Consider the following 14,396-nt stretch of genomic DNA (forward strand, 5'->3'; position numbering starts at 1 on the left):
ATAATCCTGCAAACAAGGTTGAAAGACAAGAAGGGAAAGAATGGGAGAGATGAGGAGAAATTCTACTTGGGAGGGCTAGAGTAGAAGTGAAAGTGATCATGGTAAGATTAGATACAACAGTTAACATTTATTCAGAAATTAACAGTTGCCCAGCATTGTGCCCGTGACTTTATATGAATGAACACTTTCCATTTTCACATTCACACTGAGGACAAGGTATGACTTTTATTTCTATTTTCATTCTGAGGAAATCAAGGCAGCCTCAGCTCCACTGAATGCCTATCTATTGCATTCCACATTTGGAGATGGCAGGAAATCTGCCACTATGGAGTCCTAACATTATACAAATTGATGAGCATTACAAATCACAGGTTTTGTAATTTTTTGTTTTAACTTAAGACCTGGCACTAAACATCTTTGGTCACACTCCGAGGTCAACTTGCCAGGGCCACCCAGTAAAAAAGCTGCATTTGACTCTAGATGGGCACATTGTGGAGGAGGTCAAGGCCTTTGATCCCAGCCTGTTAGGCTGCATCTAAACTGAGAAGTAAGCACCTTTCAGATGGAGGAGGGGGACAATCAGTTAAACACCTGTTCCTTTGAAGTAAAGACCCAGGTGACATAGGGGTACCTGGAACCAGAGTTTACCCCACCCCACCTCCAAGCAACCTCCCTTTCCCAGGTTCCATCAAAAGACATTCCATTTGGGGGCCTGTGATTGTGGCTCAGTGGTGGAGGACTTGCCTCACACGTGTGAGGCACTGGGTTCCATCCTGAGCACATTAAAAAATAAATAAACAAAAGACATTCCATTTGGAAGGAAACACCTACTTTTTAAAGAGATGGCCTTGGGAAGCAGCAGTTTGAGGTAGGCTCACTGTAATTATGTGCCCCTCACTAAGAAGGCTCACTTGATAGGTGACTGGAGGCCCTGCGGATTGGGCCACCAGGTAACCTGAAGGCAGGGATTGGGGAGGCAGGGGAAGTTGCAAGGAGTACTGAAGGGGCCTGGTCCCTGCCACCTGTGGACCATCATCTCAGTTCTTGAAGTCATATTGACACAGGGATGCCTCCAAGCCATCCTGAAGTGCCACTGACACCTTGTGGAAAGTCTTTGAACTTCTCCACAAGTTTCCTAGAAAGGGTGGCACCCTGATCTAAACTCACAGTAACCAGCACCATGGTGACAAAACCATACCTGCATTTGCTCCCCAGCCCCCCATCCAGCCCAGGAGGAGGCCTCATTTGTCATTGAACTTGGGTTCATTAATGCTCACAACCACATAAGGGGGGTAGAGGTTTTTTTCCACCACTCAACAGAAAAGGCACCTGAAAAGAAATAGTAGGGACCTACTCCCAGGGTCACACAGAGGGGCAGACATGACCATCAGGGCCCTTTGCTTTCTTTCATACAACCTCCACAGCCCCTGTCCCATGCAGGCTGAACCTCTGTGCTGAATGACAAATGGAGGGAAAACACATGTATACATATGCACAAACACACACACACATGCACACACACAGTCTCATGTATGCACACACATGCAAGAAACCTGTACCTGCACATACCTCATACATATGCATACACTCAAGGCTTACACATTTATTTGTTGAACTTGAGTCTTTGAACTCTCTCAGTGACCTTGTGCCAGGCCCCAGCAGCCCAGTTTCTCCCCTAGCAAACCTGACTTTTTCTCTAGCAAACCTGTGACCCAGAGCAGGGGAGCCAATGCAAACCTTTGTCAGTAGCTGTCAGGATGGAAATGACTGATAGCACAGTCACACAGCTTCATCACCTTCAGTAGAAGCTGTGCAGCAGTGGTAGAAGGCTGCCCTTCCCTCAGTACTGGTGCAGAATCCTCTTCATCCTCCCTACAAGGTGAGATCGTTCATAGCCCTGTATGAGTCCTGCTCATGGGGGTATCCTTCCGGCTAATATAGTGTCAGGCACATAGGAAACATTTAATAGACATTTGTGGAAGACAGGCAGGAAGAATACCTGAGTTAAAAGTCCCAAAATTCAAGTGTGGGAATAACAACAATGAAACTTTGGTACTGTACATTACAGTAGCTGAAATTCAACCAGTGATGTTCCTGGACCAATGGCCACCATGGAAAACAGAGTTTCAAATAATGGACTATAATAATACACATTGCAAGAATAATTATCTAATATCTCCCAAATCCTTCATCAGATGCATGTTTTGGAACTTTTTTCTTTCCGTCTGTGACTTGTGCTCCACACCATCATGTTTGACCTTATTTCAGGCCCCAAAATCAAAAGAGCCACGTAATCATGGACTGAAACTGAGAACCAGAAAAAAATATTTCCTCCTCTAAGTTGATTTTCTCAGGTATTTTGTCACAGTGACAGAAAGTTAATACAGTTCCCAACACAAAGAAGTGATAAATGTTTGTGGTAACTGATATGCCAGTTAACCTGATTGGATCTTTATAAAGTTTTGAAAACATGACTGCATCATCGTATACATGTTTTGAAATATCACACTGTTTCTCATTAATATGTACAACTACTACGATTCAATTAAAAACTAAAATCATATATACAAATATATTCCTATATCTTGTATACATACATATTCCTATTCAAACAACTTGTGTAGTTTCTGTCTCCCGATTAGACCCTGACTGCTCAAGCTCCCTAACAACACAGCAGAACAAGGAGCTGCTGACTACACCAGTAATATAGCTACTGGAGTTCCGGCTTTCATGTACAAAGCAGAGTGTGGAAGAAGACATTTGGAACTGAGAGATAATCATTAGACAACTAGAAAAGAGGGTTGATAAAGATATTTCAAATGAACATGGGTTTGCTATCAGCAGATACTCACTGAAAAAAATTTCAGAATAAAATACATCAGGAGAAAAGTAAACGATCCTAAATGGAAGGTATGAGAGCCAAAGAAGGTATGATGAGCAAAAATAATGGTAAACATTGGGTTAAATCTAAAAGAATATTGACTGCATGGAACAATTCTATCTTATGAAGTCAAAAAAAAGGGGGGGGACATGAATTCAGAAGGAGGCATGAGGAGTTGTGTTAGTGAGCTTTTTGTTACTGTTACCAAAATTCCTAACAAGAACAACTTAAAGGAGGAAAATTTCATTTGGCTTATTGTTTTGGAGGTTCAGTCCATGATTGACTGACTCTAAAACAGAAACATCATGGTGGAAGGGTACTGTGGAATAGCTTCTCAGCTCATGACAACCAGGAAACAGAGAGAGAGGGAAAGAAGAAGGGGCACAGGAAAAGATAGAAGGGTAGGTCCTCAATGATCTACTTCCTCAAACTGGGCCCCACCTACATAGAGTTTTCCACCACTTCCCTGTGGTCCATTCCACTATCACTGGATTAATCCACTGTGGGACATAGTCCGCGTGATTCATCCCTTCCCAAGAAACCAACTCTAAACTTTCCTGCATTGGGGACCAAGTCTTCAACATCTGAGCCTTTGGGGGACATTTCAGATCCAAACCACAATAGGAGAGGTTGATCAATGGGTCCTGAGTTCAATTAGGAGCAAGAAGCTCTGGTGTACTATTGCCCAGGTGGATAATACAGATAACAGTAATGTACTGTACATTTCAAAAAGCTAGAAGAAAGGACATTGAAAGTTTTCACCATGAAGAAATGATAAATGTTTGATGAGATAAATATGTTTAACCAGATTTAAACAATATTCAATGTATACATGTAGCAAAGCATGATATGGTATCCCAATAATATGTATGATTTTTAATTTTTATTGTATTGGTTAAAAATAAATTTAAATAATTAATGCCACCAAAAACAAAAGCAAAACACAAAAACAAAATGTTAAGTCGATAGGTGTTGTTATGAACTGAATTGTCTACTGATCCCCACAAATTCATATGTTGGAGCCCTAGTCTTTGGAAGGGGATTAGGTTTATATGAGGTCATGAGGGTGGGACTCCCATGGTAGAATCAGTGTCCTTAAAACAGGAGACACCAGAGAGTGCTCACACTCTCTGCCATGTGAGGACAGAAAGAAAGTAGCTGTCTACAAGCCAGGAAGAGAGTCCTTGCCAGACATGGAATTATTATTACTATTATTATTATTATTATTAGCCTGAATTTTTAAAATCAGTCAAAAAAGGCAAGAAAGGAGGAAAATGATGAGACAAATAGCACAGCCTAAACTGGCATCTGGGAACAACATATATAATAATTCATATTAAACTTAAATATTTTCCATGAAAATACAAAAGCAGAATGAAGAACAAAACTGAATAAGTGTTAACAAGAGACATATCTAAAACATAAGGACACAGAGTGTTGACGGTACCAGAAAAGAAAAATACACCAAGAAAATGTTAATTAAGAGAGAGCCAGGGGCTGGGGTTGTGAGTCAGTGGTAGCAGGCTCACCTAGCATGTCAGGGGGCCGGTGGGGCTGGGTTCAATCCTCAGCACCACATAAAAATAAAATAAAGGTATTGTGTCCACTTACAACTAAAAAGTATATATTTTTAAAAATTTTTAATTAAAAAAAAAAGAGAAAGCCAGCAGTGCATTAATAACATTAGACAAAGTAGATTTAAGGCAGGGAAAGTACTAGAAAGAAACTAATGTCATCATGGTAGAATTTCACCAGAAATATGTACTAATTGGGTTAAAAAAAACAGAGTCCATAGTCAGCCTAGCTATTCAAATCCCAGCTTTGCTCCTCGGTATTTGAAATCTTCAGCAAATTCCTCACATGTAAAAGAGGACAATAATAGAACCTACTTTTTAGGATGGTCGTGAGGATATAACTGAGTTAATATGTATTGAAGGTAGTCAGAACAATGCCTGGAATGTGTACACAGTAAGCATTTCATAAATTGGACCCAGTATGTATTTGCATAGATGTTATGATTTGAATCTTGAATGTCCCCCAAAGGCCTATGTGCTAAAGGCTTAGTTGTCAGTCTGTGTTGCTATTGGGAGCTAGTGGAACTTTTAGGAGGTGGGGCCTAGTGGGAGGAAGTTAGGTCATTAGGGGCATGGGCTTGAAGGGGATTGTGGAACCCTGGTTCCTCCTTTCTCTGATTCCTGGCCTACATGAAGTAAGCACCTTTCTCCACCACATGTTCCAACCATGATGTGCCTCCATGCTATAGGTTCAGAATAATGAGATCAAGTCAAGTGGCCATGGACTAAAGCCTCTGACACCATGTGCCAAAATAAATCTTTCCTTCTTTTAAGTTGATTAACTCAGGTATTTTGTCACAGTAACATAAAGTTGATAGACACAGTAAGCATCATAATTAGGGCCTAGGATGTGTATACAGCATAGACATCATATAAATTGGACATTAATTATCAAGGTTAATGACAGGTAACAAAATATGTGAGACAAAGGTTGACAGAATACACATATGAAGAAATATTTGTCCAATTCTTAATGTGTGTGCATGTGTTTAGATACAACCTCTTAGTAACTAAAAAAAAAATAAAATAAAATAAGGATTTAGAAGATAGCAATAAAAAAAAACCTTAATCAATACACTGATATTAAATATTACATACAATAAATTCATAAACACTATTTTCTAAAACTGGCTATATACTGGATCTTAAAGTAAATCTAATCAAATTCATACAATGCATGTTTGAAATGATGTCAAGCATATTATTCACTGCAATAAAGCTAGAAATGAAAAACAAAGAGACAAGTAGAAAATCCTCATATTTGGAAAGTAAGAATATGCTTCTAAATAATTCACAGTTGCAAATTAGAAATTATCTTGAACTGAATATTAATTTAAAGACTGCATATTATAATTCATGAAAAAATTTTTAAAAGTTATAGCCATAAAATGTGTATGCTTGAAGACAAAAAAAAAAGACTGAAAAATAACGAACTAAGGCTCCATCTCATGAAATTAGAAAAAGAATGGCAAAAGAAACCTGAAAAAGGAAATAATAAAATCCAGAGCAGAAATAAATGAAATTAAAAATGAATGTAATAGAAATCAACAAAGTCAAAAGTTAGTTGTCAATTAAAAAAAAAAAAACTAATAAAATTGAGAAGCTTCCAATAAGACTGATTAGGGAAAAAGAGAGAGAAGGCACAAACCCTTTTCAGTAATGAAACAAAGGGAGGTCACTAGAGTTGTTGCTTGCATTAAAAAAGATAATTAGATGGTATTATGAACAACTCCCCTACCCCTGCCAAAATTTAGAAGAAATAGCTGGGTAATTTATAAATAATAGAAATTTATGTCTCAAAATACTGGAGACTAAAACGTTTAAGCATGATTTGGTGCTATCAAGGGCTACTCTCTGCTCCATGTTTGGGGCCTTGTTTCTATGATTGAAGGGACAGATGCTATGCCCTCATGAGGCAGAGGAGAAGGAGTTGCCCTCAACCTTATCTCTAGGGAACTAATCCCATTCAGCCCTCAGAACTTATTCGCTTCTCAATAGGCCCCACCTCAACATTGCTGCAATGGAGATGAGGTTAACATGAATTTTGGAGGGACATGTTCAGACCGTCACAAGCCATCTAATGTCTAGAGAACAGTAACTTACTCAGAAATGACTCAAGAAGAAATAGAAAACCTGAGGTGTCCTATAATACTAAAGAAATCCAATCAGCATCAAAAAAATCTTTCTACACAGAAAAGTCTGAACTTAAATGGTTTCACTCTTGAGTTCCTCCAAACCTTAAATTTAGAACTCCAAAATCTGATAATAATTTAAGAAAGGAAAATTGTAGACTAATCTCATACATGGGCATAAATACAAAATTTCTTAGCAAAATATTAACAAAGTAATGTAGTCTATAGTTAGCAGATTAAAGGTAAAGATCACATGAACATCTAAATAAATACAGAATGACATTTGTAATTCAATACCTATTTATGATTTTTTAAAAAAACTTGAGGAATTAAAGGGAATTTTATTAATTTTATATGGTTTTAAAATAAAGACTAGAAAAGAAGAAACATTTCAAAAGAAATAAAATTATTCACCACACATATATGAGTGTGGATACACATATATGAATGTGTGAAGAATATTTAAAATAAAAGAATACAGAAAGTTTAAATAATGTCATTGAACATATCCAAGGCAAATATAAATCAAAAGAAAACTGTGCATCATTTTAGTATCAAGATCATTTTAAGTTCAAAGTTTTAAAAATCAGAAATAAAAAAGAATATTATTTTTTAAAAGAAAATTTAAAAATTGTTAGAGAATTTAACGTATTCTTTTTGTAACTGTTAATCAAGCAGACAAATAATAACCCAAGGCATGGAAGATTTGTTTAATATGTCTAATAAGCTCATTTAAATAAATATTAGAGAAAAACATGCATTGCCTTTAAGTACACACATAACATTCACAAATATGGTTCATACATAAGACTGAGAAGGAAAGCTCGATACATTCAAAGGATCAACATTATTGAATAAGTTCCCCAAATGTACATGTGTTGGAAACTTAATCCTAAAATTCACATGTGAATGGTTTTTGGAGATGGTACCTTTAGGAGGTAGTTAAGGTTAGGTGAGGCCATGAGGGTGGGCCACAATGATGCATTAGTGCCTTTATAAGAAGAGGAAGAGACCTGAGCTAGCATGTGTGCTCTGTCTCACATGTAGTACCCTGCACCATGTTATGATGCTCCAAGAAGGCCCTCAATGGAGACCATTATCATGCTCTTGGACTTCCCAGCCTCCAGAACTGGAAACCAAATAAACTTCTGTTCTTTATAAAGAACCTGGTCTCCAGTATTTTGTTATAGCAATGGGAAACAGACTAAGACACCAGGCTAAAGAGTTTCTGGGTATGTCCATAGAGCAGTCCACTTAAACTGGCAGACTCAGAAAAGCAAATGGCCCATCTCAATGTCTGTGGGTATTGTCCAATAGGATGGAGGCATGAATAGAGAAAAGGGGGAAAATTGCCCCATTTGCTTCCTGCCTGCCTGCTTGCACTGGGATATGTATCTCATTTCATCTTCTTCTGCCTCTGGGACTGGAATTATATTATAATTATATTATATTACTGTGTTTCTAACTTGCAGACAGCAGAACATGGGCCTTCTCAGTCTCCCTAATTGTTGACCCATATGGAGATATAGATATATAAAGATATTGTCTTTTTCTCTGGAGAACCCTGAATAATACAACCCCATGGGGAAATAGGATATGATAGTGAGCAGGCACTATCTTGCATCTCTATATTACCATGGTGAGCATATTAAAGAAGACTTTTACACTTAAAAGTAATTAAATTTTACATATTAATGGGGTACTTGTATACATTGCAAGTTTAAACCAGGTTAAACATATTTATATTCTCAAACATTCATCATTTTTTTGTGTTGAAAACTTTCAAAATCCTTTCTTCTAACTTTTTGAAAAGTGCAGTACATAATCATCATCCATAGAACCCTACTGAGCAACAGAACTTCATATCATGTGTCCTGATTACATTCAGAGATTCTGTCTTGGTCTTATGACTGACCTAAAACATCTGGGCTTGTATAAATGCACTCTAGGCTGTTCACACAACAAAGATATTGCCTAATAACACACTTCTCAGACTATATCTCCAGTGTTAAATAACACATTATTATATTCTATATTTCCTTTTAAAAAAATATAACAAAGAGCATATAAACACACTTTCTACTCCTTGCTTTTTTCACTTTGAAAATATATCCTGAGCCAGGCATGGTGGCACATGCCTGTAATCCCAGTGACTCTGGAGGCTGAGGTAGGGGGATCAGGAGTTCAAAGCCAGGTTCAGCAAATTAGTGAAGCCCTGAGCAACTTTGCCGACACCCTGTCTCAAAATAAAAAATAAAAAAAAGGATGGGGATGTGGTTCAGTGGTTAAGCACCCCTGGGTTCAATCCATGTACCAATAAAATAAAATAAAATAAAATATATCCTGAAGATCATGCTGATTAATTGCAAACTTCCTTGTTCTTTTTACATTTGCAGAGTATCCCATTGTATAGAGACTATAATTTAATCAACATTCTATTGCTAGAAGAAGAGTGAAATGTTTCCAATCTTCTGTTATTTCAAATAATGATGAAGTGCATGCCATTTTGTATGTGTGCAAATACATATCTGTCCCAGTTAACATTGCTGTGTAACAAATACACAAATCTTAATAAGCTAAATGATCACCACACTTATTTTTGCTCATGGATCTTCCACTTCCACCAGCAGAACTCATTGAGCTGGGTGGTCTCTGTCCCTGAAGCTCGCTTACCATAGGTCTAGCAGAGGATGCTGGCTCCCCAGCCAAGACCTTAGTTGGGAGAAGACCCTCATATGTGACCTAACCACGGTGGCCTTCGCTTCCTTGACATGCAAAGCTGCAGTGCAAAAATGGCATTCCAAAAGAAGCTTCCTTTCTTTCCAGGTTTTCGGCGTTCAGCAAACAGTTCAAAAGGCTTCCAGGGGAGGGAAACGGAGTTCGGGTCTTGAGAGAGAGTAGTAATATTTCGGAAAAGAATATAAGTCCAAGAATACTGCTGTCACCATTGTGGAACAATCCAGTTCGCCTCGCATATATCTCTAGATATGAAATTGCGCGGTCTTGGATATGTAGTTTTAATTTTTCTTTGTTTGTTTTGGGTACCCGGGATTGAACTCAGAGGCACTCAACCACTGAGCCACATCCCCAGTCCTTTTTTTGTATTTTATTTAGAGACAGGATCTCACTGAGTTGCTTGGCACTCGCGGGTTGCTGAGGCTGGCTTTGAACTCGCAACCCCCGCGGAGTCAGCCTCCCGAGTCGCTGGGATTACAGGTGTGTGTCATCGTGCTCAGCATGTACAGTTTTAATTTTGATAGAGGTTTGCCAAATTGTCCTCCAATTCAGTTGACCAATTCACTTCCAACAGCAACGCATGAGAAATAATGGAGTGAAGGAGGATTGGACAAAAAAGATTGGGCGATTGAACGAGTTGAATGACTATGAAGTGGTTCTTCCGAGGACGCACTTCGTCATCTGGGCACTGGAGGGCAGTGTTGCCCCCACAGAAACGCAGGGAGCTCCCCTCTTGAAAGGCTTGCAGTACTTCGGTGACTTTGGAGGGGAGGGAGGCCAAAACTTCCCCAACATCCGGGTTGGGGATCATTATCCCTAACTTGATTACCCTTAATACACTATTAAAGGGAATGCAGAAAAGGCAGCTTACCGTTTATTTTGCTTTTGACGGTGGACCCTTGCCCCTTGGGTAAAATCCTTCTCTGGGGAAACACAGGCCCCAACGCAGGACTGACCTGTCCTTTTCTAAGTCCAAGCAACTGGGAGGCCCTGATGAGGTAGGTTTACAAACGGTTTTGGTTTTAAGCCTACGAATGTCCACAATTCGCCGCAGCCCGGGGAGAACCATGGGTGCTGGCCGCTCTGCAGGGGCAGAGGAGTTGGGTCAGTGATTTTGGGTGACAGCCCCTTCTCCACCAATCTTCACGCGGAGCCCCTGCCACGTTCCCAAGGACAGCTCTGAACCGCAGAGACCTGGTCCGACTCCTCCTCCCTGTCCTGGGAAGGGAGGAGCCTGGGTGGGACATTCCAGGGGTGGGGGAAGGGATCGAGCTAGATGTCGCCACCCTTAGGGTTCCCACCTGCCAGGTCCACCAAGCTTCTCTGTCCATTGCTGCCTGTCTCCTGACAGCCTCCAACACGTCACTCTCCTATCCTCCAGGGATTCCCCCAGGTGAGTTCAGACCCAGCTGCCTGTCAGAGCAAAGCAGGGCATTCCGCAGTGCAACTTGATGGCAGGAGGGTTTCAATCCACACGATTTTTAAAAATCAGGTGAGAAGGGCAGATGTCCCCGACCTGTCTTTGGGATGTTTACAGTCAACCACTGAGATCAGGGTGAAGCTCCTGGAGGAAACAGGAGTCAGGCCAGGGGAGCCACACCACAGCTCTGGAAGCTGAATAATTGGTTTTGAGGTCAGATTTGGAGCAGGATGGCCTCTTGAGCAAGCTCTGCAACCTGACATTGAAAGAGGCTGTCTTATCCCTTTCTTGGAGTTCACCACTTCTGGAATTCCTGTGGGGTCTCAGCCTGTCACCTTCAATGTGGCAACACAGCCCAGAGTTTCCAGGCAGCTGCAGCAAAGCAGCTGAGGTCTCAGACTGACACCAACTTCCTTCTTCAGAGTCCAGACAGTTAGGATGGCATAGGATGAGGTCTGAGCACAAGGAACTCTTGTCTGGCATCAGGAAGTCCTGGCTTGGAATCTCAGTTCTTTGACCCTGGGCCAATGATTCGTCCTGTTTTCCTGCCTTTCAGATGGATGACAGTTCCATTTCATTGAAATGGTTTGTGTACTCAATGAGATAGGAAATGCATAAGTCATAGCCAGAAGGTAGCCATAGTGGGGCGGCATGTCGCCTCCATCCCCTCTATTCTGGTCCTTCTCTGACTTCACAGCTCACAACTAGAACATTACCCTGCAAAACACTCCTTCTTCCACACAGGGCACACAAGGGAGCATGTTGGTCACCACTTACCCCACTGGGGGCCACAGGTCTCCTTCTAGTAGCCCCATCTACACTTCTTTTCCTGACCTGCTCTGCATACATCTGGAAGCCCTGGGGATGCAGTGATAGATTTGCACATGCCATGTGTCCCTCAAGGCAGTAGTTTGAGGATCCAGCATACAGTGATCACCAGTTAGGGTCAATCACTAAGCCAAGACACGCTGGATTGCAAGGGACTCTGGCTCGTTCCCTCATCCCTGAATGAGGCCCCAGACCCCAGAAGGGTGAGCTTGTACCCATTTTCTTACACTGGTTGTACCTCTCACTGCTCCCTGAAAATATCCACCAAGGAGCCAAGCACAGGAAACCCCACCCCCTGCTCTTACCAGTCCTGAAGGGAGACATTTGTCCTAACCTACTTTCACAATCTCTTTTTTCTAAAGGCCTCAGAACAGCCAGGCTACTCCCTTTCAGCGCATGACTGGGAATGAGTCCAGCAGAAGATGGGGAGGGGGCAGGCTCTTACTCCAGCCTGCTTGGCCACTACCTCCCTGTAACACCCTGGGCCACCAGGGTGAACACAGATGAGGGAATTTGTCAGAAAGAGGTTGAGAGCACATCAGGGTATAAATCAGTCTCTGGCCATTTGTCTTAGCAGAGGGCATATAATCGAGAACAATTATTCTATTTCCCATTTTAAATCAATGAACTGAATGGGAAAGCCACCCCCTGGGAAGGGTCCCATTGGTGCCCTTCAATTGGTGCCCAGGGAAGCAGGGTCAGGAACAGACTGATTGCACTTGAAGGAGAAGAAAACTCCCCTTTCCACCTCCCTGCTCAGTGTGACAGACCATAGCCAGCCCCCAACAAAAGCATCTTTGTGAAATGCCTGACCCAGAGAAAATCAATGCAGGCCTCTTTTTCCTTTAATGTGTCCTTTGATGCTGCTGTCCCAGTAGGGGCCAAGGGCTGGAGTTCCTGCCACTATTATTCATCGCCTCTTCCATCTCCATGGCCTGCTGCAAGAGGGAACTTTCCTAGAGCCAGGAGCTGACTGCATGGGGAGGGAGATCCATGAAATGAATAGAAGAGGGAAGGAGTCAGGGGGAAGGAAATATGGGCCAGGACAGAAGACAAAGAAGGCATGAGAGTGTTGTGGTCAGGGAGTTCATGAGAGAAGCCCTGGGAGACTGGAAAATGGTACTGATTTACAACTGCCTGTCTGAGGCACATCAGCCAATATTTCTACTGCAAGAAACACAGTGGTAGAAATAGAGCAGAGAATAATGCTCCCGCTAGGGAAGGCATGTCCAATGATTGACGCTGATGGGCCCAGCCCATGAGCAAAGGTCAGGACCCCATAACTCTTTTCCCTGGGGAACTGAGGACCAGAGCTGAAATGACTTCCTAAATGATCTGTTCTAGGCCTGCTATGGTTTGAAATGTATTCCTCAAAGAGCTTGTGTTGGAAACTTAACCTTCAATAAAATAGTGTTGAGAGGTGATTAAGCTATGAGGGCAGAATGAATGGATTAATGCTGTTATCCATGTAATCCATAATGGCAGTGGACTCATTATTGCAGGAGCTGGTTTATTACAAAAGATAATAAAAAGTTCAGACCCTTTTTAAGTCTCTCATCTTCTCTTTGCCCTTCTGCCTTCCACCATGAGATGATGCAGCAAGTAGGTCCTCACCAAATGTCTGCACTCTGATGTTGGACTTCACAACCCCTAAAACTGTGAGCCAGTACATTTTCTGTTTATGATAAATACCCAGCCTCAGGTATCTCATAATAGCTGCAAAAAATTAATTAAGAAAAGGACCATAAACTCTGTTTTGTACAACCAAGACTCATCAATAAAACCAAATGAGAAGCATGAGTTGCTTTGAAAAAGAGAATAAAATCGGACTACCAGATGTGGCATTATAATGGCAACTCTGCACCCCTGCACTGAGGTCCAAAGATGAAAATGAATAGGTCATTAACTCACCCCTGTGGGGAAGGCTCCGTCTGCCACCAACCAGGCAGCCTATAGCTCTGAACAGTCTGATGGGCTGGGGGAGAGGGGATACTGGACCAGACTCAAGTCCATGTAGCACCATCAGTCATTTGACACACATCTCAGGTCACCACTGGTGGCACCCTTGGGTTCCTGTTCTTGAACAACATAGGTTCTTGAACTTCAGAACACCTAATAAGTATCACTCTGCGATGCTGGATATAATGTGACTGTCAGGGCCCAATGTGCAAGGTTTTGACTAACAGGTTTGAGATGGGGCCCAGAATTCTGCATTTTACCCATTTTCCCAGGTAATTTTGATATAGGGGATATGGAAACAAGCCTTGGAGAAAATTCAAGCCTCAAATTAGAAAGCATAAAAGGGACCTGGCTCCTTCCCTGGTATTCAGCAGCATCTCAGCTCAAACACAATTTCATAACCACTTCAGGGAAGGTTTGGTCCTTTCATTATTTTCTGGGGTTTCTGCACCCCCAGTGTTGCCCCAGAATGGAAGGGTCTGACCAGGTTAGAAATGGAAGCCTTGTGGGAGGAGAGAATCTGGAGCCACACACTGACAACTTGGAAGAGCTGAAGGATGGCAGGAGCCATGGTGATGTGCAGAGACCATGGGACGACTGGCTAGAGTGAGGGGGTCTGTATAACGAATGATGTGCAGGTGGAGGGAAGCTTATAGAGTGACATGGTGAGAGCCACCCAGAAATGGTGAAAGGAGGGACACAGGGTTGCTGGAGCTGTGACCTCGTTCAAACACAACACAGTGAAGTACCCCAATACAGAGCTGTTGCCAACAATGTGGGTGCCCCCAAATGGGGAACAATCCGGGGGCCCTGGATGGCAAATTGTCTAAGGGTGATTCACTGTGCAACTTTCTGACCTAGACCTC

This window comes from Sciurus carolinensis, unplaced genomic scaffold, assembly GCF_902686445.1.
Source record: "Sciurus carolinensis unplaced genomic scaffold, mSciCar1.2, whole genome shotgun sequence".
NCBI lineage: Eukaryota > Metazoa > Chordata > Mammalia > Rodentia > Sciuridae > Sciurus > Sciurus carolinensis.